At 32.3% G+C, this 25,661-nt stretch overlaps 1 long non-coding RNA gene and 1 pseudogene across 1 annotated transcript in view; both read right to left on the reverse strand.

Annotated features, from left to right (window-relative positions):
* The window catches only part of LOC144371402 (tolloid-like protein 1), a 48,589-nt pseudogene extending 31,439 nt beyond the window's left edge, over positions 1-17,150 (reverse strand).
* The window catches only part of LOC144371359 (uncharacterized), a 1,013,058-nt gene that overhangs the window by 639,785 nt on the left and 347,612 nt on the right, over positions 1-25,661 (reverse strand). The gene's annotated exons all lie outside the window — the stretch shown is intronic.

Raw genomic sequence — 25,661 nt, forward strand, 5'->3', positions numbered from 1 at the left:
TTATGCAAAAAAGCAAAAAAAGGTGGCAAAAAATTTCTATTTAAACACATTCTCCCAAAATTTGAACTTCACTTATATCCTTTATTTCAATGTTGAATCACATTTATTTTCAGTAAAATTTTGCACAAACAGCTGAACTGGAAGTTAAAAAACAAGCCCTGTTTTTAAATTTATGGCATCTTTTACTACAAAAAGAATACATTCACAATAGAAACCTTCAAAGTACAAAAAATTCAGCAAATGATAATCATTTATACAACTATACTAGCTAGAAACAGCACTGTTACAATTTCCATGTACCATACATACTTTTCTTGTCTTTGTTGTGCATATTTAAAACATATATGTTTTTAATGTGATCCATCATGATAAACACAATGATTTATCATGAGTGTCTTCCTTCCTAGTACAATAAAAATATGTATAAGTTACCATTTCTAATGGATCCCTAGCCTCTCATCATGTAGCTATAACAATTTATGCAACCAATATCTTATTAGTAAACAATTAGGATGCTCTCAGTTGTTCAATACCATAAACAACCTCACAGTAAATATCTCTGTGTCAAAACCCATGACCATTTCCTTAAGATACATTCCTGTAAGTATACTTGCTGGATTGTAAAATATATTTGTAAATTAAGATTATATAACTTTTTGGTAAATTGTGCTTTAGCAAGATTTGAATATAATAAAAAAATTCATTTCCCTTAGGCTTGTGTGGATCTTTTTGAACTGACACAACAGAGATTCATTGAGTATCAAGAAAATGCAATGTGATTACTAAAGATTTTCTGTTTCCTTGACAATTATTTGTTGTTATGATTTGAAAACATGCTTTAAATATTAAGTATATTAAGTCTCTGGCGTATGACACATACATTTTTCTCAAAGGGTGTCCATCTTTAAGTTGTTATGACATAAGAGTATTTTGTGACAGAAAGTATACATTTTTCATTTTTATGCATCAAAATATGACTGTATTTCCATCATGGGTTTATTTCTTGTGTTATCTTACAAAGGCACAATTACATAAGTAACCACCTATATATTTTATGATTTTGACAGACCTTCCCCTCAATTCTTATTCCAAATATTTTTGTTCTACATTATTCCAAATTGAAAACATTAAAAAAAAACTTGAGTTTCTAAGGTACCTTAACTATTGTGGTTAAGATCCTAAATGTGCCCCCCAAAGCTCATGTGTAAAAGGCTTGGTCCCCAGCTGATGGCACTATTGGAAAGGGGCAGTAACTTGAGAACAGCTATAGTTGAAGGAAGTTAGGTCATTGGAGGGCATGCCCTAGAAGGCTATAGTGGCCCTGGCTCCTTCCTCTCTGTCTTTACCTCCCAGTAGACATAAGGTAGGCAGCTTTGCTCCCTCCACCATGCAACTCCTATCATAATATTCTACCCACCCAAAAGCAATTGAACCAACCAATTATGCACCAAAACCTCTAGAACTGTGAGCCAATATAAACCTTACCTCCTTTAAGTTGATTTCACAGGTACTTTGACACAACAATGGAAAACTCACATGTTAACTTCTTGTAATTTTTCTATAGCCATGGGGTACAAATTAACTTTTCAAATCAGAATTCTAACAAAAATTAAATGAGGCTCATCAATTTTATCCAAAATAATGCAAGTAAAATAATATTTTAAATTTCTGTCAGAGAAGACATGAAAGAAAAAAATGAGAAAAAATAAATGGGAAAAGCAAGTCCAAAAAAAATGAATACTTAATTTTATAAGATACAGTCCTTAGCTATGGAGAAAAGGTCTCAGTGATACTCATGAATACACAAATCCTTGATCAACTTTCCCCAATACAAAATGTTCCTCCGTTCCATTCACTTTTTCTCTAAAATCCTCACCTTGAAAAACACGCCTTTCCTGTTCACTTCCTCCATTTTTATTAGAATCCTCCAACTCCTCACCCACCCACAAATCACAGTATGATGTTAACAAGTCCTATGCCCTGGGATTGTGGCTAAAACAACAGAATCAAAGGCTTAAGGAAAATAGAAAACTTATATTGTGGAGATAAAATAAAAAATTTCTAAAGCCAGAAAACCCTAAATCCATAGAGTTAAAATAGTTGTCACTATTTGCTTCATATGTATGCAAATCAATACACATCTATAAAAGGAACTCTGGGAAATTATCTACTAGAGGATAGAAAAATATAATCAGATAATATAGAAGTTAATATAGAAGATAATAGATAATCAGATAATATAGAAGTTATTAAAAAATCTGATAATCCTGTTGAACAAATTAATTAAAAGAAATTCTTCTAGAACAATAAGGCTAAACAAATTTAAATGCCTATTATATTCAGGCAAAAAGCGTTATTAATTACAGTGTACATTTGAAAACAATGAATACTGTTGTGAAAACACTCTAAATTCTTCATGTACACTTATCATTTCATCTTTCTTACAACTTGGTGATGATGTGTCTTCATTATCTTTGTTTTCAAATTAGTTTAAGAGAAAACTAATTAAATTTGTCTAGAGTAACACAATTAGAAAGTACCGAAGCCAGAATTTGAACACATTCTGTCTAGATCCAGAGCTTATATTTTTTCTCATACTACAAGGGGATCTCAATAAGTCAATGAGGCACACAGACCAAGTATAAAACAAGGTGTAAGATGATGAGTCTGTGAATAATGAAACACCCTTAATTCTGCTTCAGCTCTTTCAAGACAAAATAGATATACAGAATTTTCTGTGAACTCCCCTTACTTGTAATTGTGGCAAATAATTCAAATTTAGAAATAAATACTGTGGAGAACAGATTAAACAGATTCTGAAATTGTATCTGGGCAACTACTTTTTAATGTAATATTCATATCCTCTTCCATGTTGCTACATCTTAAAAATACGAAATTAAAAATTTTTAAATGACTTATTCCAAGTTAACAGCTAGATTTACCTTAAAATTTCTTTAATATCCTAAACCATGTTTTTATAACTTCATTATAAAAACATTTTATAACTTCATTATCTTTTTGTATTATAGATTTCACATACCTAAAATGATTTGTATGAATTTTAAACTTTATAAATAACAGACAACTGACAAGCAAATTGATATCAAAGTCTATTTTATAAAGGAACAACAAGCCAGGTGTTGTGGCATGTTTCTATAGTTCAAACTATTCAGAAGCTGAGACAGGAGGCTCTCTGGAGCTCAGGGGTTTAAGACCAGTAAAGGCAACATAGAAGATCCCCTACTCAAGGAGGCATTGGGGGGGGATTTAAAAAAAAAACTGTTACCACATTTAGTGACAAATGCCTGTAATCTCAGCTACTTGAAAGGCTAGTGGAAGAGGAATACAAAAGTATGAGGCCAGCTAGGACAAAGCAGAAAGACCTTATCTCAAATAAAAAAAAAAAAAAAAAAAAGACTTGCAGCTCAGAGGTAGAGTGCTTCCTTTGCAGGGGCTGTGGTTCAAGCCCCAGACCCTGAAAACAAAGAAAAAATGTCTTTTTGGGCTGGGGATGTGGCTCAAGCGGTAGCGCGCTCGCCTGGCATGCCTGTGTCCCGGGTTCAAGACTCATCACCACAATCACCACATACAAACAAAGATGTTGTGTCCACCAAAAACTAAAAAATAAATATTAAAAATTATCTCTCTTTAAAAAAAAGAAAAATGTCTTTTTATATTTTATTATTAAATTAAGATATACTACAATAGGATGATGTTTATATATTCATTCAACGTATTACAAGATACTTAAAGATCTTTTCAACAACTTAAAGGAAATTAAGCTCACTAATGTTTCAATGGATTTAGTTATAATTATAAATCTTCAGTACTTGGCAAGTATATGGTAACCCCACCCCCCAAACTGGAATACATTAATCTATAATCATTCTATATAATCAGGAATCCACTTTCTCCAAATTTATTATGCCTATAGTTTTGACTGAGATACTGAAATGTTTTTATAATTAATAAAAGTAAACCTGATGACTATTAATAATGAGTTATTTCAAGCAATCTGTGGAAGAGAAAAAGTGTGAAAAATATTGTTTTCTTTTAATTATAATCTTAAATAATGATCTAATTCAAAGGTAACTTATTAAAAGTTGGCACTTTTGTTGTTTGATTTTAATAGAAAGGGATATTTTGGCATTTTAGAATACACAAAAATACTCAAATGTGTCAGTTATTGCTATGCTGATTACCTTATAAAAATCAGAATAAAACATGGCTTTAAATTGTGAAATACTTTTAAGAAATTCTCAGTTTCTTTCATAAATATACCACAAGAAAATATGTCTCTGTACTTATTTTAATATTTCTTACATTTAAATTCAATACCTTTATCATACTATATGAAAATATTTGATAACAATTCATACAAAAATGAAGGTCTTTAGTTTTAAAAATAATCACTCTAAAATTAACAAAAACTTCGAGTTTTAATGATCCATTACATCTTCAATTTGTATTACAAACTTTGACTTCTATACATGATCTCTACCATCTAGTTTCTACATAGAGAAAAACACAGAAAGACCAGAAGTAGACCTCTTTGTAAATGACTACTCAAATCCGTGAGAGATACATTTCAGTTCTCTCAAATGCTACACAGCTATGTCTAGACTTCTTGATAAAAATGATACCCAATTTTTATGGAAAAGGGACTGTCTTTACTTTCTTATAATTTTTATAAATAACAAGTTTTCCTGTTTTACACAAATTTGAAATTCAGAAAACTCAAAACTGGTTTTAGTACTATCCTGGTCACAGAAACTGACAAATTAGGTGGAAATTTCCATCTCATCTTAAATTAAGTTACCTTCTAAGGACAATCTTAAAGATACCTGCACTAGTTTCACATATCTGATTCTTATAGCATTAAATATAAAACTGATCTGTCTAAAAAGAGGGAAGTCCTGTGCTACTGATTAACAAAATGGTGGAAGCTTAGCACTGAAGTTTGGAAGACAGTTTTAAAATACATGAAAACGTTTTAAAACTTCTTTCACATGCATAAGCGTCTCAAAAACTTCAAATTATTACCACTGTACAGATAAAATGATAGACTGAATTATTCTCTTTTATTTCTCCTTTAAAATGATTATAACAGAACCTCTAGGTTTTGTGTATTTCAGTTTATATTCATTACTTCACTGTTTCTAATACTTAGGTATTGAATTAGCTTTCTGAGTTGTGTCATTCTAAAGACATCCGTATTCAAAAAAGCTCATAAGCATACTACATTCATTTAAATTCACTGATGGTAAACTTAAAAAGTCAAACACTAAAATGATAAAGTAATATTATTTCACACAAAGGTTTCTTCAATAATAAAAACATATCAGAGCTTAAATAGGCTACTTCCAGAATATGATTATAAAAGGAAGGGATACAGCATAAATGTGTGTTACAGATAGCATGTATTTACTATGATGAATATTTAACCTAAAATATGATGTCTTGGCTATAAAAGCAAGTTTTTATTAATAGAAGCTCTATTTTTATAATAGGAGATGAGGTAATTAACATTATCTATAAAATTAGGAAAAAACACCTTTAAGTGTTAGTAGCTAAAGGTACAGTTGACAGTTGGAATTAATGATGTTCTCTGAAGTCTTAATTACAAGGGAAGAAGGGAGGAAGAAGAAAAAAGAAAAAAGAACAATGTTCAATTTTTAAATTCTGTCAATCTTTAATGCAAAAGTGTTACACTGGACTTTAAACAGATTAATTGTTAAAATCAATCATTTGAAAGTCTTAATATTTAATATTGTTAGATTGTATATCAAAGTAGTTTTATTATTTATTTACTCCAAACCTTTCCAGAATACTTCATTTGAACAACAGGGGTTCTATTTCTCACAAGACAAATGCATTTACAATGCCAAATAAATCATATATAAAAGCATTTGTCTTAATACATGTCATTCAATATTAAGTATCACCCATTGGTAAAACCCTAAAACCCCAACTCATTTTTACCAGTCATAAAGTTGTAATATAAAGTGCTGTTTAATAAACAGGTACAGGACTACACAATAAAGTTCTTCATACAAGAACAATGATTTTTTTTTAAAAGGTACGTAATCCTTATAATTTTATGCTGTAAGAACAAAGGTTTAGGGTTAACTGGACACTGAAAATTAACATACTACACTAATAATGTACACAATGAAAACTATGCAGAATACATGAAAGTTTCAAGTTAGACTTGATCAGTTAAAACTGCTATAATAAAAATACTATTGACTGGGTGGCTTAAGCTATTTGTTTTTCACAGACCTGAAGACTAAGAAATCCAAGTTCAAAGTGGGGGTAGGTTCAGTTCCTCATTTGCAAATGGATATATTTTTGCTGTGTCCTTATATAGAGGAGAGAGAGGTCATTTCTCTCCCTCATACCTTCCATAAGGGGATTAATCTCATTAATGAAGGTTTTCCTCCAGTGACCTAATTATTTCCCAAAGGCCCCCACTTCCAAACATCTTCACATTAGAGATTGGGGCTTTTTCAAAATATGAACTGGGGGTATGGGGTGACAACATTTAGTCCATAGTAAGTATGTAATATAAGACTAAGTAAAAAAAAATTCTTAAAAACTTTTTCAAAAGTTTTTTGTTTTCTTTCTGGAAAAACACCTCTCCTGACACTAGAGTCCTAGTTTCATCTCTCTCACTGAATTCTTCTAATGCCCTCCCAACTGGTCATCCTGATTCTATTCTTCACTGTTGTTATAAAGCCTATTATAACAATCTTGTTTCTTTTGTCAGTTTGGCTGGGACAAGTCACTCAATGTGAGAGGCTTCAAGAGACTTTTCTCTCAATTACAAAGGTGTAGACTATTAATTATAGTGCATTAGCCAATCCTAGCTTGACTCTACCTCTGGCATTCTTGTTATAATATATGTTACAATATATAATTCTTGTTATAATATTAGAATCATCACTACATTGATATTTTCTAAAACTTCTACATGAAATCAGCCTAATAAACCAGCTTCCTATATCTTACCACACAATAGTCAATGTGATTTTTTTTGCCATTATAGTTTCCCAACACTTTTAGCATGAAGTCCAAACTCTTTAAGAAGCCCTAAATTCATGTCCATGAATAACCCTTTGATTCTACTCTCCCTTTTCCCTCAATATGCTCTACCCACAGGACTGTTTTTTCTTACCCTTCAAACATAAATACTGCTCATTGCCACTTTAGGTCTTTGCATATCTCCTGTTATTCCTCTGGGGATAATTTCTCCTTCATATTATTCAGATATCTGCTCAAATTGAGGCCAGCATAAAAAGTTTTTCCTGGATCCTATCTAATCCATTGGCATATCTTGTCCATTACAACCTCAAAACAAACTCCAGAAGCAGATCACTGTGTACCACACTCAAGTCATCCAAGTCATTGCCACCCACATTGTGATCTATATAAAACTATTCAGTAAGCTTCCTGTTCCCAGCCACGCTTTCTACAGTTACCTAACTGATTCATTTAAAATTTAACTTAGCTGCCATCCATATTTCTTTTTTGGTCACAAGCTAATGGCTTCTCTTCTCAAAATAAAATAAAAAATTTCCACAAAGCTCTATACAATTTTGCTCCCTGCTACTGCTTTGAACTTTGATCCACAACTCTCCACTTTTCACTCCAATCCTCCGGTCTTCAAGGTCTGTTGATAGTTCTTCAAATGTGCTCAGCAAGTTTTTAGCAAAGGAAGAGGGGGCGAGGGTTGTCCTTTCTTCTTTCCAAAAACAAATATCCAGAGGATTCTCACCCCAATTGCTTCTAGGTCCTGGTTCAACAGTTGCTTTGTTTGTGAGTTCACTGAGGACCACACTCCCAGATATACAACTTTATACCCCTCCAACCCAATCCCCTTAACAGCTTTATTTTTCTTAAAACATTCATCAATATCTAATATATTACGCATTGTTTCTATTTTGTTTACTATGGACAATTCTTCTAAATTCTAGTAAAGCAAAGTTATCACCCAGGGAATGTAACCTTGTTTTTTTTTATTATGGCATTCTGGATAAAGTTTTAAAGAGTCATAATAAAACACAATGAGAAGAAATTTAACTAACTCTGAGTTAAATACTAATTTAAATTAACTTTAAAAAAGTTCTTAGGTGTATGTGAGGGACATATATTAGCACAAAATAAAATTTCTAAAATAAATTAGACTTAATATTTAGGAGATAGATCCCATGAAACCGATTAGAAGGCTGGGAAATAGCAGCTCAGTAGTGGAGCATTTGTCTACCATGCACAAGGCACTGGTATGATCTCCAGCACCACAAAAAGTAAAATGAAACAGACTAAAAAACTAGGTGAGTAAGATCTTCAAATAATAATTAAAGGAGGAGAGAGTTAGTCCCAGATAGGGTCCTTTCTAGGCTAAGGAGTCCAGCAGACACCTGGTCTGTGCTGCTGTTCGGAGTACATGCTCAGAACCATAGGAGGAAAAGGAGAACCTGAGTTCCCTGAGGACCAATATATTTCTCAGGCCACTCTTGCAGAGCAGGTGTATGCACTTGTGTGTGAGGGTGTGTCTGAGCATTCATACTTTTGCCACCTACACTTACCTGTGCTTATTCATACTATTACCTTCATAAGGTAGAAAGCTGTTATCTTTAACACTGCCCTTCAGCCAAAATACCCTCTGTTTTACACTAAAACCAAAGAAAACAAAAGGGTGCATGAAATCTGTGCATTTTACTCAATGTGTGCTCTTTACTCTTATTTGGACTGAAATGAGATTAGCTGGTAGATATACCTGTACAGTGGGTGAGAACTGTCACAAGCCTTTTTGTTTCAACTTTGAAAATTTAAATATAAAGTATGAAGATGTGAATTTGGTGTCAACATACCCTCTATATAATCAGATATATGATAAATTATGATATAATGGTGTATTAAGAATTGTAATGCAGAAAGAAAGGAAGGAAGAAAGGGAGGGAGGGAAGAAGAATAAAGAAATTCCTGAGAAGGTAATGTTATAACTTAAATATGGATGCTTTACAAAGTTAAATTTCCAAAAATAAATAAAAGAAATACATAGTATCCAATGATGAAAATGTCATAAAGCAGTGATTATGAAGAATCAAATAAAGTTCATGAAAAAGGTACCACCACTGGAATTTCCAAGTACCCTTATGCATTTACAAAAAGGGTAATATTTCAATAAGAAAGATAAGCTTGAAAGACCTTCAGAATAACATCTGGTTCAGATTTGATATAAAGTAGACAATCTTGTGTGGCTAATCTTTTAAGTCAATTTTATTAAAAATCCACACATCTAAATATAAATAAGGTATGTTATAACTAATTCTACTTTTCTTGTTTTGAAAGATGATTTTACTTTTGTTGCAATTATTTTTTCTTCAGATGAATTAAATTCTACATAAAAGACAAAGACTCTAAGACAAATTATATCTACTTTTTAATTTCATATACTACTTATGACTGACACAAAGATTAAATAAATCATGCATAGGAACATATATCAAAAACTGCAGCATCTTGTGGTTTCTTCACAATAATAAACAAAAAATTCTTCATAAGACAGCAGATGTATGAGTAGCTACATTTTGTTTAAGGTTATATGGATCTCAATTAAGTAAAAGTAGTGTAGACTGTAAAGAGAGATTAAGAGATCACTAGAAGAGGAGAGGAGAATATTCCTTGGGGCAGGGAAAACATCATGTGCAAGGGCTCAGAGAAGACAGTGCAGGAACCTTCCAATCAAAATGTAAAAGGAATCAGGTTCAGCTTGGTGGACAATCAGGTTCAAGAAGCAGAAAGGATTCAAGGCACAGCTTATAGAACATGCCCAAGATTCGGCAATGGAAACAACTGAGCACATTTTAAATTAAAAAAAGGAGGTAATTTCTGCTCCTGCTTTTCTATATTTAACCTTTCTTTAGCTAAACCAAGCTAAAAAATCTCAGCACTTCCATACATGTAACTCCTCTGGCAGGCACTACTTTTATTACTCAATTGCCACTTGCCCTTAAACTTCAATGCAAAATCACCACTCCCCAAATTCCTTTCCCAAATTTTGTTTCAGATGCCCACTTCATACTTAACACCTTGACATGAACCATTGCTGAGTAAAACAATTGGTTTTCTTCTAATCTGTACTTCTTCCTAAGGGTAGTGGACATATTTTTATTCGCCTATACTTCAAGTTACTAGTATACTAGTCAATCAATAAAAATCCAAAATATATACTTCAGTGTAATTCCAACATATGAGCAGTAATTGAGACATACTTGTTCTACATAAGCACACAAATTTAAATGATTTAAAAGACCCTTTTGTACACCATCAGAACAGATAACAAAACTTTAGGTTACACTGGTCAGGCTACATGATATGAGTTGTCTATCATATTTTTAAAAGCTATACCGTAAATATGACCTAAAACACTCATTAACAAATACACACTGAGGACATATGAGGACCAAATAGCACTGCTATAGCACTGCTCTTTATATCAATGCAAATCCAAAAGGCAGTGAGCTTAATTTTATATAATACTTGGTGAAAATCATCACTACAATATAGCATGTTATATTGAAATATAGTATTCGTCTTTAATAAAAATTCTGGACATTCTCACATTAGATGACAAACTAGATTAACTAGATTTCTTTTCCACAAAATCAAAATTCTTTTTGAAATGTCAGCCTTGAAGATCATAAAATTATACAGAAGGAGGAGGAAACATGCTTATAGTGCATATAAATATGAGAGTATATTGCTGCATTTAATTACTGGTTCAAACAACAACCTGATCTAACCTTTGACAAGTAAAATAAATGTTCTGAATAAATTAACTAAAGCAAACATTTGCTGTTAATGCTAGCTAATTATAATAAGAGGCTGAAAGATAAGGGGGAAGAGAGATGAAGAAGAGAATGAGAAAGGAAGATGAAATTGTTTTTAATTAAGGTTGAGATCTGCAACTATTCATTGAAACATGATTTTTTTTCAATGAATTCAATTCACAGAAAAGGGCAAACCCAACAAAGTTGCTTGATAAATTCTCAGATAAAAAAAAAAAAACATTAAAGCTGGGGCTGGGGATGTGGCTCAAGCGGTAGTGCGCTTGCCTGGCATGCGTGCGGCCCGGGTTCGATCCTCAGCACCACATACAAAGATGTTGTGGCCACCGAAAAATTAAAAAATAAATATTAAAATTAAAAAAAATATTAAAGCTGATTGAACAGTTCATTCTTTCAGTAGTAAAAAGTAACCTCACGACCATGGGAATAGGAAAACAAGTATAGAAGTATTTGGGTACAATCAGATCCCCTTCTCTCGAGGTGCTCAATGTTTAATGAGAAAAGAGGAAGAGGGATACCACACGCAGTAAAAATAACAAAATAAAAACAGATGTCAAATTAAATTGAAATTTCAGGGAAAAAAAACAATATAATATTGAGATGTTCTAAAAAGTTTTCATTGTTCATCTCAAAGTTAACTTTAACTGAGCATTATCTATTTCATCTGAAAACCCTACCAGTACACAGATAAAGACAAGTAATCATGGGAAAATATATAGGTTTCCCACTGCAGAAACACTGGGATTAGAGGACATCAAAACTTTTAAAAGGGCAAGATCCTCAAAAACTTACCCCAAAACAGGAAAGAATTGTTTTCCAGAGGTGCTAACTAATTGCTACTAGAAAAGATCATAATTACTACAGTACTAACCCAGCCCTACAGAAACTAGTATTCACCTACCTTGAGAAAAGAATCAGCAAAAATATAGTTATTAAAGGAAGAAACCAACTTCTTAAATGAAACCACTGGCTATCAAATGTGGGGAAAAAATAAAACATCCTGACAAAAATACAAGAGCCAGTGAGGCCCCTGTTAACTAGAAACAAATAAAAAGACCACCTTATACTGAGATTATTATTTTTACCTCTGAAGAACACAGGCACATTTAGAATTAAAAAAAATGAACTTTGTTAATTTATTGAGACTAATCTCATACCTGAACATTGGGTGAGAACTGTCACAAGCCCTTTTGTTTCAACTTTAAAAATTTAAATGTAAAAAAATTCCTGAGGGGGCTGGGAATGTGGCTCAAGTGGTAGCATGCTAGCTTGGCATGCATGTGGCCTGGGTTCAATCCTCAGCACAAACAAAGATGTTGTGTGCGCCGAAAACTAAAAAATAAATAATAAAAAAATTCTCTCTCTCTCTTACACACACTCTCTCTTAAAAAAACAGAAAGAAAGAAATTCCTGAGAAGGTAATAAATGTTATGACTTAAATATGCATGCTTTACAAAGTTAAACTTCCAAAAATAAATAAAAGAATACATACTGTCCAATAATGAGAATATCATAAAGCAGTGATTATAAAGAATAAGATAATATGAATGTAAGATTTTCATGCTTATATTAATGTTAAATATACACACTACTGTACAAGAATCTAAGCTATGACAAACTCTGAGTAGAAACTTTTTTAGAAGTTTAATAATGTATAATGTAAAGAAGACATATTATACTCCTTCTCAAAATGGCCACTTTAGTTGATTAGCATCTGCAAAAATGACTAGGTTATTTGTTCATGTGGTAGAAACTACTACATACTTGAACATGAGAATAAAGAAACCTCAGTACAAATGTGCAAATCTTCCAATTACAGTGGAAGACCACCATTATTTATAGTAACAAGAAAAACTCCAATTGACCAAATTTAACAGCATATAAATACACAACACCTATATATAAGTGATAATGGAAAATGTCACTTACAATATTAAGATGTTATTAAAAATGACCTGAGAGGGGCTGGGGATGTGGCTCAAGTGGTAACATGCTCGCCTGGCATGTGCGGGGTGCTGGGTTCGATCCTCAGCACAACATAAAAATAAATATTAAAAAAAAATTGAAAAATTGAAAAATAAATATTAAAAAAATTCTATCTTAAAAAAAAATTTAAATGACCTGAGAGCTGGGGCTGGGTCTCAGTGGTAGAACACTAGCTTGCAGGTGTGAGGCACGGGGTTTGATCCTTAGCACCACTGAAAAATACATAAAGGTATTATGTCCATCTACAACTAAAGAATAGTTTAAAAAAAAAAGACCTGAGTTTTACTGAGAAGTGGTCTGAGTTGGAGGTTTCTCTTAGAACCTTTGATATCCATGTTGACTGTAAATAGGTCTACATTTTCCCAAAGAGAGTTATGTACTTATTACTTCCATACATTTTCTAACACCAAAACCATTTAGGTATCCATGAAAGAAAACTGACAAAGTTGTGAATATATATGTACAGCTTTAAATCAAACATCATAATCCCTCAAAATGAGAATTTAAAAAGTTTTAATGTTTATGACAGAGAAAGATTACAAAACAGAAAAATGAGAGAAGGATACTGAACAAAGGGCTAATTATAAAAGATGGAACACAATACATATGACTTTCAGAATATTTTGAAGTCACAAAACATAAGGGCTCTATCAAAACTACCAAAGAATTCTACAAGACATCAATGAATACAAAAATTGAATAGTTCTATAAACCTAAATTAGTACAGATGCAGGTCTAAGAATGTTTTTAAGAGGATACAATTAAAAGGGAATAAATATATAAACAAGGACAAAAAAGAGCTACATAAATCCTGACTCCCAGAAAATTTTACTACCAACATTGTATTTCCCTGGGTACATTTAGGTAAAAGAGAGCAACATACTATCCCCTAAATTTCACCAAAAACCCTAAAAAAGGTTAAAAGAAAGTACATTAAATAGTACAATGATTCTTGCCCTACTCATTAAATTAAATCTTTACATAACTTTTATAATTGTGATTATCTAAGCCTAAATCTCAGTAAACAATTTAAAGTAGATGACATGTCATACCAAACTTTGTTATTTGGAGAACGATGACACAACCATTTGTGAATCCAATGTGTTACTTATACATTACAGAGAAGTAGACATCTGAAGGTTTTAACAATTAAAAGGACAGGAGATTTTGTCTCATATTATTATGGGAATAATCAGGATCAATGAACAGTGATAATAAATTTTAAAACTGTAACTTTAAACTATAAATACAGAATAGATTAAATGTATAGGAGCTCCACCTAGAAAATCAAGTGAAAGATGAAGACAGTCACTTATTTTTAGTATAGTACAGGACCCTGTCCAATTAATATGAAGTTCTAGTGTTTTGCTGAGAAAGGTCACTATTTGTTTAAATATGATAATAAGTGATAAAATTAAGCAATAAACTTAATTTTAATTATAAAATGTTAGTATGATATACTGTCTTCTTCATATTTGAGAAACCAATAAATTGTCTTTTAATACAACATGGAATATTATTTTCAAACAGTTCCTAGAACACAAGTATTATTCCTTAGACAACTATTCTAGAGAGTTATTGTATTGGCAGAAGAGACTTAACACCAAAAAAAAAGAATTAAAATGAATCTATATTCTTTACTATTAGAATAATGCAACTAAAATTCTTGATTTATTTACATTATCTCATTTCAAAAATAATTTTATTAAGTACCTTATAAAAGTCTTTGTGTAAAGGAGCAACTGTGAGCCCATCTGGCAGGACACACACAGAGCACAAATAAGAAATATATATTTAAAAAAATATATAAGCATTTTCAAGATATCAATGAATAGAAGAAAACAAAATATTTCTACTATTCTATATTTTAGAGATATAAAATAATACAAATAGGCGAAAAAAAATTTCATGAAAATCAAGTTCACAGAAAACTAAATTTCAAAATATTCAATATTCAATATAATTTTATTCTGGTAAAACATCTCATAGTTTTAATATGGAGATAAAGTGGCTTGTTTATACTGTTTGCTCATCTTTAGCTCTGATAAAATATTGACAACCCACTCCCTACAAAGTGACTGTAGCAATTTATTTAGCATTATGAGAGACTCCCTATTTCTCCATATCTTCTCTAGCTCTTAGTGGCATGAGCTATTTTAGTTTTTGCCAATTGGAACAGTATAAAATGATATCTCATAGTGGTTTTCATTAGCATCTTCCTGATGACTCTTCAAAATACTTTCATCTTTTGTATCAGTCAAGATTCTCCACAGACATAACTGACAGATGATTAGACAGATACTTGGTATCAAGAGATTTATTATACAGAATTGGTTCACACAGTTATAGAGACTGGCAAGTCCAAAATGCAGGGATGTAAGGCAGGCTGGAGACTCAATGGTACAGTTCAAAGGTTATCACACAAAAAGAGCAGATATAGATAAAATCAAAGCATTATGTTGCAAAATTATTATTGCTGTAGGAAAGATGTTTTGTTGTTGTTCAATTCAGGCCTTCAACCGATTGGATGAGGCTCACTCCTGCTATACTAGAAATAAAACTCAGGGGTGCTTTACCATTGAGCTACATCCTTAGCTCTTTTATTTTGGGGAGTGGGGGTTGTGTTTTAGATTTTGATACAGCAGTGTGCAAGGGTGCCCAGGTTGACCATCAACCTATAATCCTCCTGCCTCAGCCTACAGAGTTGCTGGAATTACAGGCACGTGCCACCATGCCCAGCTATATGGGCAATCTGTAATTTGCAAGGTCTCAACCAATCAGATGAAGGCGTAAATCGAACACACTCATAGATATACCCAGAATAATGTTTGACTAAATAACTAGCACCCTAAGGCCCAGTAAAGATGACACACAAAATTATCATCACATCTATTTACTGACCATTTAAGTTTTTTTTTTAGGTGAGGATAGATGACGCAATATCTTTATTCATTTTTATGTGGTGCTGAGGATTGAACCCAGTGCCTCACAAGTGGAAGGCAAGTGCTCAACCACTAAGCTACAGCCCCAGTCCCCAATTGCTTAATTTTCAACTAAGCTGTCTTTTACTTAATGATATACAGGATATTTTTTTTAATTAAGCAGAACTTATTTTTAAGCTCTTCAAAGATTATTATAAACACAAAATATCCTAAAAATAACCCACATTAAATCAAAAGCACAAAGTAAAACACTTGTGAATTGGCCAAATTGTGTGTATATACAAACGTGTAACAACAAATCCCATTAATATATACAACTATGGTGCACTAATAAAAATGAGGGAATTAAGCAAAAATAAACTTGTAACACGAAGAATTCTTTTAGGTTATTACTTTTTTTTGAACCATCTGCAATGTTCTGTACATAGGTCATACATATTTTAAACACTATTTTTAAAGTCAAGAAATTATGTATCTTTTTTAAAGTGCCACTACAATACTAAAGGAACTGAAAAAGAAATCAGATCTGCTTAATACAGGAGGTGTCCTAACATACATTGTAACAGGAATCTTTCCAAACAAGTTTACTAAGAAATATCTCCCATTTTTAGTGTTAAAAATAAAACAATCTTATCATTTAGAAAAATTAAGGTATTATTTGAGTAGTTAAGTCCATTATTCCCAATTTTATACTTTCTTGTCTTCACTTAGTAATTGGAAATTCATGATATAAGAACAAATTTATTATAGTATAAAACTCTTAGGAACAAATTATAAATATTCCAGTTTTAAAATAAATAAGTGTTTTCCTTCCTAAAATGTAAACATCCAGTAAATAAAACATACATTATTATTCTAGGTATAGCAACACCAGTAACTCACATATTTAAGAGGTGTATTTTTGGTATATTTAAAGTTTTTGTTTATCTTAATACAAAGCACTTCACCAGGAGAAAGAACCAACCCATTATTACTTAAAAAAATACTATTCCTTCATTCAGTTTTCTTATTTGAGTAGAAAATCATTAATTTTTGTAGAATTTTGGCTATAAGGCCAGGTCACAGGAAAGTTCTGAAACATTTCAAAGTCATTTGGCCAAAGAACAGTGTTTTCTTGAGACTTCATGGCAGTCATTATCACTTTGTGCTTGAAGGCATTCCTCAACAAATTTCTTTACTACAGTCTTCAGAGTAAAAGGACAGCATCTGGGCTCACAGAAGGGGTTGCTTCCAGTTGGAGCACCAACCAGCAGAGGATTCTTGCAGGCATTCTGCATGCAATACTACTGCTGAAGCTGTCTAAGAGACTGATTTTCTCCATGTCAGCCTCCAGCTTAAGCTGCTCCACCATGCACTGCAGGTTGCTCATACAACCCCAGAAGACATGGTAGTGGCAGCACAGGCTCTGAGGTCAACTGAGCAGAGCTGGCCTCCTGAATGTACATTATTATTGTCAGTAAATTGATATAACCTTTCATTCCAAGAGAAATTCAAATGTCCCCTTGGAAAGACCAGCTATTCTTCAAGATAGGAAGCTTTGTCTGAAAAGGGTTGTAGTCAAGGACCTATCAATCTTATGTCCAACAGCCAAAGTTGAATTGCCTAATGTGCCACCCAAAGCTAGAGAAATCTGAGAGTACAGATGGTTTTTTTAAAAATAAATCAAGGTGGGTGGAGTCCTGGCTCAGTGGTAGAGCACTTGCCTGGCATGTGTGAGGCCCTGGGTTTCGATTCTCAGCACCACATATAAATAAATAAATAAAACAAAAGATTTATTGACAACTAAAAGCAGAGAAATATAAAGAAAGAAGAAAAGAAAGAAATAGAGAAAGAGAGAGAGAGAAAGAAAGAAAGAAAGAGAAAGAGAGAGAAAGAAAGAAAGAAAGAGAGAGATATGTAATGATTTTAATGTAGTTCTAAAAAATCAAAAGTAAAATGTACACTAAATTATCAGTCATGCCCACTTCAAATGGCCCCCACAGTTATAGCAAATTATATTCCAGGGTACATTCTGAAAATTATCTAAAGAAAAACAAATTTTCCCTTTGAAATTCTGATGCAATGACTGCTAGATTATATTCTTCAACAAGAAAGAAAGAATTCTGGTGAAATTTTGCTCAAAAAATATTATTAAGTCAGTGGAATCTATTGAATAAACTATCATCGCTTGTTTCTGTGCTAAGAACCTTTTAGAGTACTGATGATTACTAATTTACTGAATGCTTGCTAAATACTATACTCTGGGTTTAATGACTATTAGCATATTTAATGTTCTCAGCAATCTTATCAACCATGGATAACTTTTACCTGGGTGGAAACAAGCTAGCCAGTTAAGCACCTGGCCCCAAGGTCAGACTGGCTACTTATTTTAAAGTTTATTTTGAGACACTTTTCCTAGATTCTTACTGTGTACAATGGCATTGAGAAAAATTAGAAAATAGAGAGAAGGACAGAGGCAACATTCTAGCTGGCTTGACACAATTTTTGGAAGGTGGAATATAGAAAATATACAGACTACACAATGAAAGGCATAATGTCATAGCAGAGGAGCGACATTTGCTATAATGCTAAGTCTTAAGAGGTCAAGGGGTAAACACAGGGGAATAGAAAGACTTCTGAGAGAAAGGGAGTATCTACCACAGGCTTTGAAGAAAGTAAAGTTCTGACAAGCACAGATGGGCAGAGAGCTCATCAGAGGTCAACTGAAGAAAGATTGTTCCAAAGGCAGCAAAATGGACAACAAAATAGTAAATGTCTCTGTTAGCAACTGGAAAATCTGCAGTGAAAAAAAGGCAGGTGCAAAACAGTCATATCATATGAAATGCAAATTATTAACAATTAAGCTTTACATCTAAATAGCATTTTGCAGTTTACAAAAATTTTCACATATATCCTGCATTCTCAATGGGTGTTATATTGTTCCCGAAGGGACAAAAATTTGTACATGGAGTAGGGTGGGGAATCTTGGATAATACAATGGTTTATGGCCCTCAAATAGGTTAAAATACAAAAAAAAAAACAAACAGATACATAATATATCCATAGTATAAAAATTTCATGAGGGAGGAAGGGAGGGAGAAGGATTCAGGAAATTTTTTTCTAAAAGGGCAGTTTAGGGAAGCAATGATTTAAAAAATAAAAAAAAAGGTTTAGAAATATTCACATATCCTATACCTCATTAAATCATCTCATCTATCTAGAGGGTAAAGCAGGGCGTCTTTCCCCTTTTTAGAAAGCATATAAGGCAGAACTGAAAGAGTTAAGCGGACAAATAGAGGCAGGGAAAACAGTTCACAGAAGCACACATTCTACACAAATATAGTCAGATTGATAGATATATATTCATTATATAGCCTTTATATATCTATGACAAATATATATAAGACCAATAAAATAATGTGCAGCTTCACTAATAAAGAAATGTTTACAAAAACAAGAATTTTCTCCATCACATTTGCAAAACAAAAAAGGAAGATAACAAAGAATGTGCATAAAACCAGATAATTAACTCTGAGACATACACATTTTCAAGGCACAATAATGATCAGAATTAAAAATGCAAGGCCCTGTACAGTAGCACATGCCTGTGGCATGAGTACTCAGGAGACTAAGTCAAGATGACTGGTGGAACCCGAAAGTTTGAGGTAGGTCAGCCTGGGTAACATAGTGGGGGTGAGAGTGGGGGAAGGAGAATACAGCAATTTTATTGCTAGGAATTTATGACACTGATGTAACTTCTAGCCAAATCTATGCAGAAAAAGGTTGACTATAATAGTTAAAAAAAATATAGGCAATCCAAATGTTCAATAAAGGATTGGTTTTATAAATTATGGTGACTTAGAAATGGAATAATAAGTAAACATAAAAATCTAAATGCACTTAGACCACAATGTACACAGCATATGAAATCTGCAAGTAACAGAATAAATATAGTGTAACCCCATCGTTTTCTAAAAATATGTAAATTTAAGTTTGCTACATGGTAGAATTTCTGGACATTCAAGAAACCAACAAATCATGAAGAGAGTGTCTTTTTACATATCAGGATGCTTCAGAGAAAATCATGATATAGTCCTAAAAACATTAAACTACAAATCCATTAAAATGACTTGCTACATTTGGGAAGCAGAATTGGATAAAATTATATTATTTTGGCTCAAAATCCATTGTTTCTTATTACTTTAGAAAGCTTACTACTACTCAAAAATCAATTTTGGTTATTAAATATAATAATGTCTATGGTTCTATAATAACTACTGAAGTGTATGTCCTCCCATAGCTTCTCAGTACCTTTTATGATTTGCTTACACCTACCTTTCTAATTTCTTTCATGTCTTTTTTTTCTAGTAACATGTAAAGAGTCTTGTTTTTCCTTGATCCTCTTAATATACATATCAATAAGATGTAAGTAAGCACTGCAATATTTTGTGGAAAAGCCAAGTAGTTACTCAGACCTCTATGATAACAAGGGGAAAAATATTTAATAATACATTAAACTTCAAATAAGACAGTGCTAATTCAAAATGTTAGAAACAAAGAGCTGCCCCATCATCAGCTTATATATTTTTTGGCCTCCAATTTTTAAATATACTGGACATATTCATCCATATATCTATCCTTCTTGGACATCCCTTAATTTAAGCCAATATCATCTGGATCACTCTTGAAACATGACAAGATGCCCCAGCACTCTTATCTTAGTCGCTTCAATCTCTTCAAAAAAGATCACTATAGATAGATATTTAATTTTTGAAACAATGAATCTAAATATATGAATATCCTTACTGAAAAATTCTTCAATGAGTTACCACTCAAGGGTTTAAATTTCTAATGAAATCTACAAGATCCTATGTGGCTGTTGGCCACAGATGTGGCTTCTCTCACCAGGGTCCCTGGGCTCCAACCCACACTATTTGTGATTTGCAACAAAGGAGTCTTCAGGGCTTTTACAAAAGTTTTGTCCTCAGCCTGCAATGTCTTCTATTCTTCTTGAAGAACAAAATAAAAATTTCACTTCTTTTTTGAAACCTTTCTTGATACTACTCTCCCCCACCAACAATTACTTTGGTTAAATTACTTGTGGGTCCTGTCTTTCCATCACTCTATTTATGTGGGTGAGAAGAGAGGGTGGGTAGGAAAAAAAGGGGGGGAAGAGGGTGTTTTCATATAAAAAAGTATAAATATACATGGTTTACTGCCACCTCTAAATTTATGAGTACAAGGAATATGCCTAACACCACACTTGCACACAGATGACACTTAATATCAATGTGGGGGAGAAAAGTTAAACAGAATTATTCTCAGCAGGTCAGAATGCCACAAAGATGCTTCCCAAATGAGCATGAATCAGATGAAAGATTAATTATGCATTCCTACTTTTAACAAATCTAGTTTGCTTTAAATATGGATAAAAATTGATCCATCCTAAAAAGCATAATTTGATAGGAATGAGTGTACAAAGATACTAAAATACAAACCACGGGGGAGGTACAAGGGAGGGAGTGGAGACTTAAACTGAATTCATCAGCAAAGGAAAAATAACTAGAGTTCATTTCTCGGCAGAAGCAATAACCACGATCATACTTAAGTGACAGGATGAAAATATAATATTTTAAAAGGAGTAAATCTGGGAAGAATTAACCCTTTCTTTTAAACTCTCTTCATTCTCTCATTTCCCCAAGGCATTCCTGTTATGTATTAAAATTAGGCACAAAATACATTTCTTTAGAAAATAAGTGGGGAAAAAATTCCCACAATTATTTCCCAAGTTCTTAAGCATTCTCAAATTTTATATATGAGTATATATATATATATATATATATATATATATATATATATATATATATATATATATATATTTTTTTAATTCAGGAGTTTATTCCTTTTCTAAATGTGTTTTTCTCTACAATCAAGAGATAAAACATTTAAGATTGAGTACTAGCTTACTTGACGAGTTAATGCTGACATATAAAGAAGGCAAAAACATCTGCCTGGAACCTAAGTGAAAAGTCAATATCATTAATTAAATTCAAAATCTTAAATTGTTTCCTGATTAACTGACACCTACTGAAGTTAAAGAACTTCTATCCCAGGGTCTGGCATATCAACTACTAACAAGGGAGACTGGAAGGGGAGGATGATAAACTGGTGAAGCAATAGGGAAACCAACTCAATCTCTGATTTTTAAGGAACAAAGCAAAATCCAAGTGTCTTGGGGTGATGGGCGGGAATCCAAGTCTCTTCTGCCATGATTAAAACCACTTTCCTTTCTGAAAAACATTTTAGTAAGAAACTACTGGTGATACATTAGATTGAACAAATTTACTAACATGGAATACATTTTGATATGTCCACAGGCCTTTAGTGCTTAACAGCCTGCTCACCTATGAGCATAAAGTTTATTGAGATATTAATCCTTCTGGATTTTGGTTTCTCTGTAGTACTATGCTTACATTTTTGTACTTTTGTTTCTAGAATAATTCAAAAACAGACAAATCCGTTTCCCTAGGAAGTCTGCCTGTTTCTTTCTCTACCTACACATATAATGTCTACATGTCCTCATTTTCCTTTATTTTAAATCTTCAAAAAAAATGGTCCTTCTAAAATATAAGGTGATTTTTCTCTTTAACCTATATAAGTAGGATCAACACTATTTCCTGAAACCTGTGATGGGGTTTCCTACAGTGAAATCAAGGGGAGACAGATGGGACAATAAACATATTGTAGTCTCTCCTCCCTAAAAGAAGCCAAGAAACCAAAAAATCACTTGTTTGACTACAGAAATATGGTTCAAATTAATATCCAATAGTTGTACTATTCTAGAATTAGTACAATGACACATAATTAAATAGCTTCCATTTGGAAATTTCTATCATTCAGGATGCAAAAACATTGTTTCTAACACAAAAAAAGACAAATTTAATCAGAGCCGAAAATTTTAAATTACTGAAAAAGGTCCAAATTTTTTTCATTAAAAAAAACACCAGATACATAAAAAAATATTATTTCATGCCTTTGCTGTCTAAATCTTATGAAATGTATATGTGTATAAATCAATGGATAAGAAAATTTAAACCAGAACAGAAAATCTGATTTAGATTCAAATTAACATCTTCTTTTTACCTATTCCTTTTGGCAGTACTTGCAAAATCTGTAGCGACAAACTATCACTTCATTATCTTCCCACAAAATACTGGATTTTCTCTAACACTTCACAATGCTTCTGAGATAGCATATCTGACATAATACCTCTGCTTCTCTCCAGCATTTAATAAGATAAAGAAAAGGCAGAAAGAGAAGAGACAATGTGTCACAAGTGCAACAATCCAACCCTTATGAACATTCAAATTAACTATATAATGTAAATCATTTTAACATTTTCCCACATTGGCAACTCACACAATCTAAGTTCCTGCTTCTCTTTAAAGAAATGAATACTCTAGAGTCCCTTTATTCATCACATAGAGGTCGGAGGGGAGGGGAGGGGGCATGGAGTTATTAATGATGGTGGAATGTGATGATCATTATTACCCAAAGTACAGGTATGAAGACACGAATTGGTTTGAAAATACAGTGTATACAACCAGAGATATGAAAAATTGTGCTCTATGTGTGTAATAAGAATTGTAATGCATTCTGCTGTCATATAAAAATTAAAAAAAAGAAATGAATACCCTTGCTATAGGGTCAATCAATGAATGATAGAGTACTAATACTACTTAAGTTAAAATATAACTAAAACAAAGCATAGTAATTCAAATCTCAAGTAGTTCACGCTTATTGTTTCAAATTTTGTTAATTAATTAAAGCTGAGTAATAAAATGTTGTCTTTGAAGGTTATTACTATTTTTTACCTAGATGGGATTCCTCAAAGATAAATCATTAAATGCCAAGTTTTTAAATCACCCAAGTACTCAATATCAAATTTCCCTGTGTTAACAAAATTTAAGCTTTGCTCAGGACTTTCATTAAAATGAAGATGCAATTATTTAGCTTACTTGCTTCGTAAAAATGCCCAGAATATGTGGGTAGTTACTTATCCACAAAAACATGCAAGATTTTCAGAGGAATGTGTAAGAAATGAAATATGGAGAGAAAAAAGGTTGCATACTTCTCTCCAACCAAAACCAACAAGTTTATTCAACTGTTCCTTAGTGTCAGAGTGCTTGGGTACAAAAATTCAGAGGGCAAGGAGCAGGCTCACTATGGACTTCTATGGCATCATCATAGCTTATTAAATCCTGGTTGAAAGGCATCTGACAATAGCTAAAAAATTCAATGTTCACTTGAATGTGAAATTATGTGCCTTGTACCTTACAATTTCAGCAGTGCCATGTGTTCTGTGATAGTTAAGGGCCTGTCAATGTTTCCATTATAAACTCTGGTTTTCAGAGGTTTCTATCTTGGCCTATAAAAATAGACTCCGGTCTGTAACTTGGCATCCTAAGTACTCATATCAGCCCAAGGGAACATTTTTTCTTCCAAAGATTAAAATAAAAATCTGTTTAGTAGTTTTAAATTAACAGGGTGTAAAAAAAACTGAAGGGGGGGCAGTAGATAGAGAGTGTTTTTAAAAACACACCCCAAAAACCCAATACTGTCTCACTACTGCTTCATTTTAAATTTTCGGATGATTAACACAAAATAAACCAATGACACTGTGTAAATGAAAAACCTTAAAATAGCTTAAATTGAAGATATTATTGCTGTTACTTAAAAAAAGTCATAAATTTTTAAACAACTATTTAAATTGTATCTCAATAATTCCCATGTTTAAGGGTTGTCCACATAACCATTAACATAATAAATCAAAATCATTCCAGAGGTAACTTTGTATACATGTAAAAATGTATTTTTAAATTAATGACTATATGTAGATATATTTCAGATTATCAGAGACAATCTTCAATGCTATTTTCAATGAATTCAAGAAATTTCTCAGACATACTACAATTTGAAACTGCGAAGGAGACCTTTACAAACTGCTCACAAAACACACAAAGTGATGTTCTTCGATTATTTTTCTAGCTTATCACAAATGTTTTTTTAAAAAAATATAACACTAAAACACTGCTGTATCTTCAAAAAACTATATATTTTCCAAGAAACTTCTGTTAAAAGTAATAAAAACTATAAAATCTGCAAAGAAAATTATTTGGATATAGCCATCAAAATTATGAGTATGTACACACTGCTGGCCCTCTATCAGTGGGTTTTGCATCCATGAACTCTACTCTCTATGAATAGAGGACATTTGAGAAGAAAAACATTGTACCTTTATTAAACATTAAAGTCCTTTTTTCTTGTCATTATTCTCTAAACAATATTACAAACTGTTTACATAGCATTTAGATGGGTGTAAATATTATCTAAAGTATAAAGGAAGATGTTTGTCGATCTTATGAAAATAATACACCATTTCATAGAAGGTATTTGAAAATATACACATTTTGGTATCTACCTAGAGTCCTGGAATGAATTCCCTATGGATACCAATGGATAACTGTATTGTGTTAAAATTGTTTTTTCTATTGTGGTAAAATACAAGACATAAAATCTATGTTTTATTTAACAATATAGCTCAGTAGCACCCAAATGCATCCATCATGTTGTGCAAACATCACCACCATCCACCCATTATTTTTATTGTGTAAATCAAACTCTGTACTCAATTCCCCATTACACTTCTTCCACTTTATGTCTGTATAAATTTTTAATATACTCTAAGTGCCATATACCAGTGGAATTATATAGTATTTATCTTTATTTTATTGGCTTACTTCATTTAATGAATCAATGTTCATTCATGCTGTAGTACATGTCAGAATTTTCTTTAAGGTTGAATAATGTTCCATCGTAAGGATTTATGCTTTGCTTATCT

Source organism: Ictidomys tridecemlineatus, chromosome 16 (genome assembly GCF_052094955.1).
Source record: "Ictidomys tridecemlineatus isolate mIctTri1 chromosome 16, mIctTri1.hap1, whole genome shotgun sequence".
Lineage (NCBI taxonomy): Eukaryota > Metazoa > Chordata > Mammalia > Rodentia > Sciuridae > Ictidomys > Ictidomys tridecemlineatus.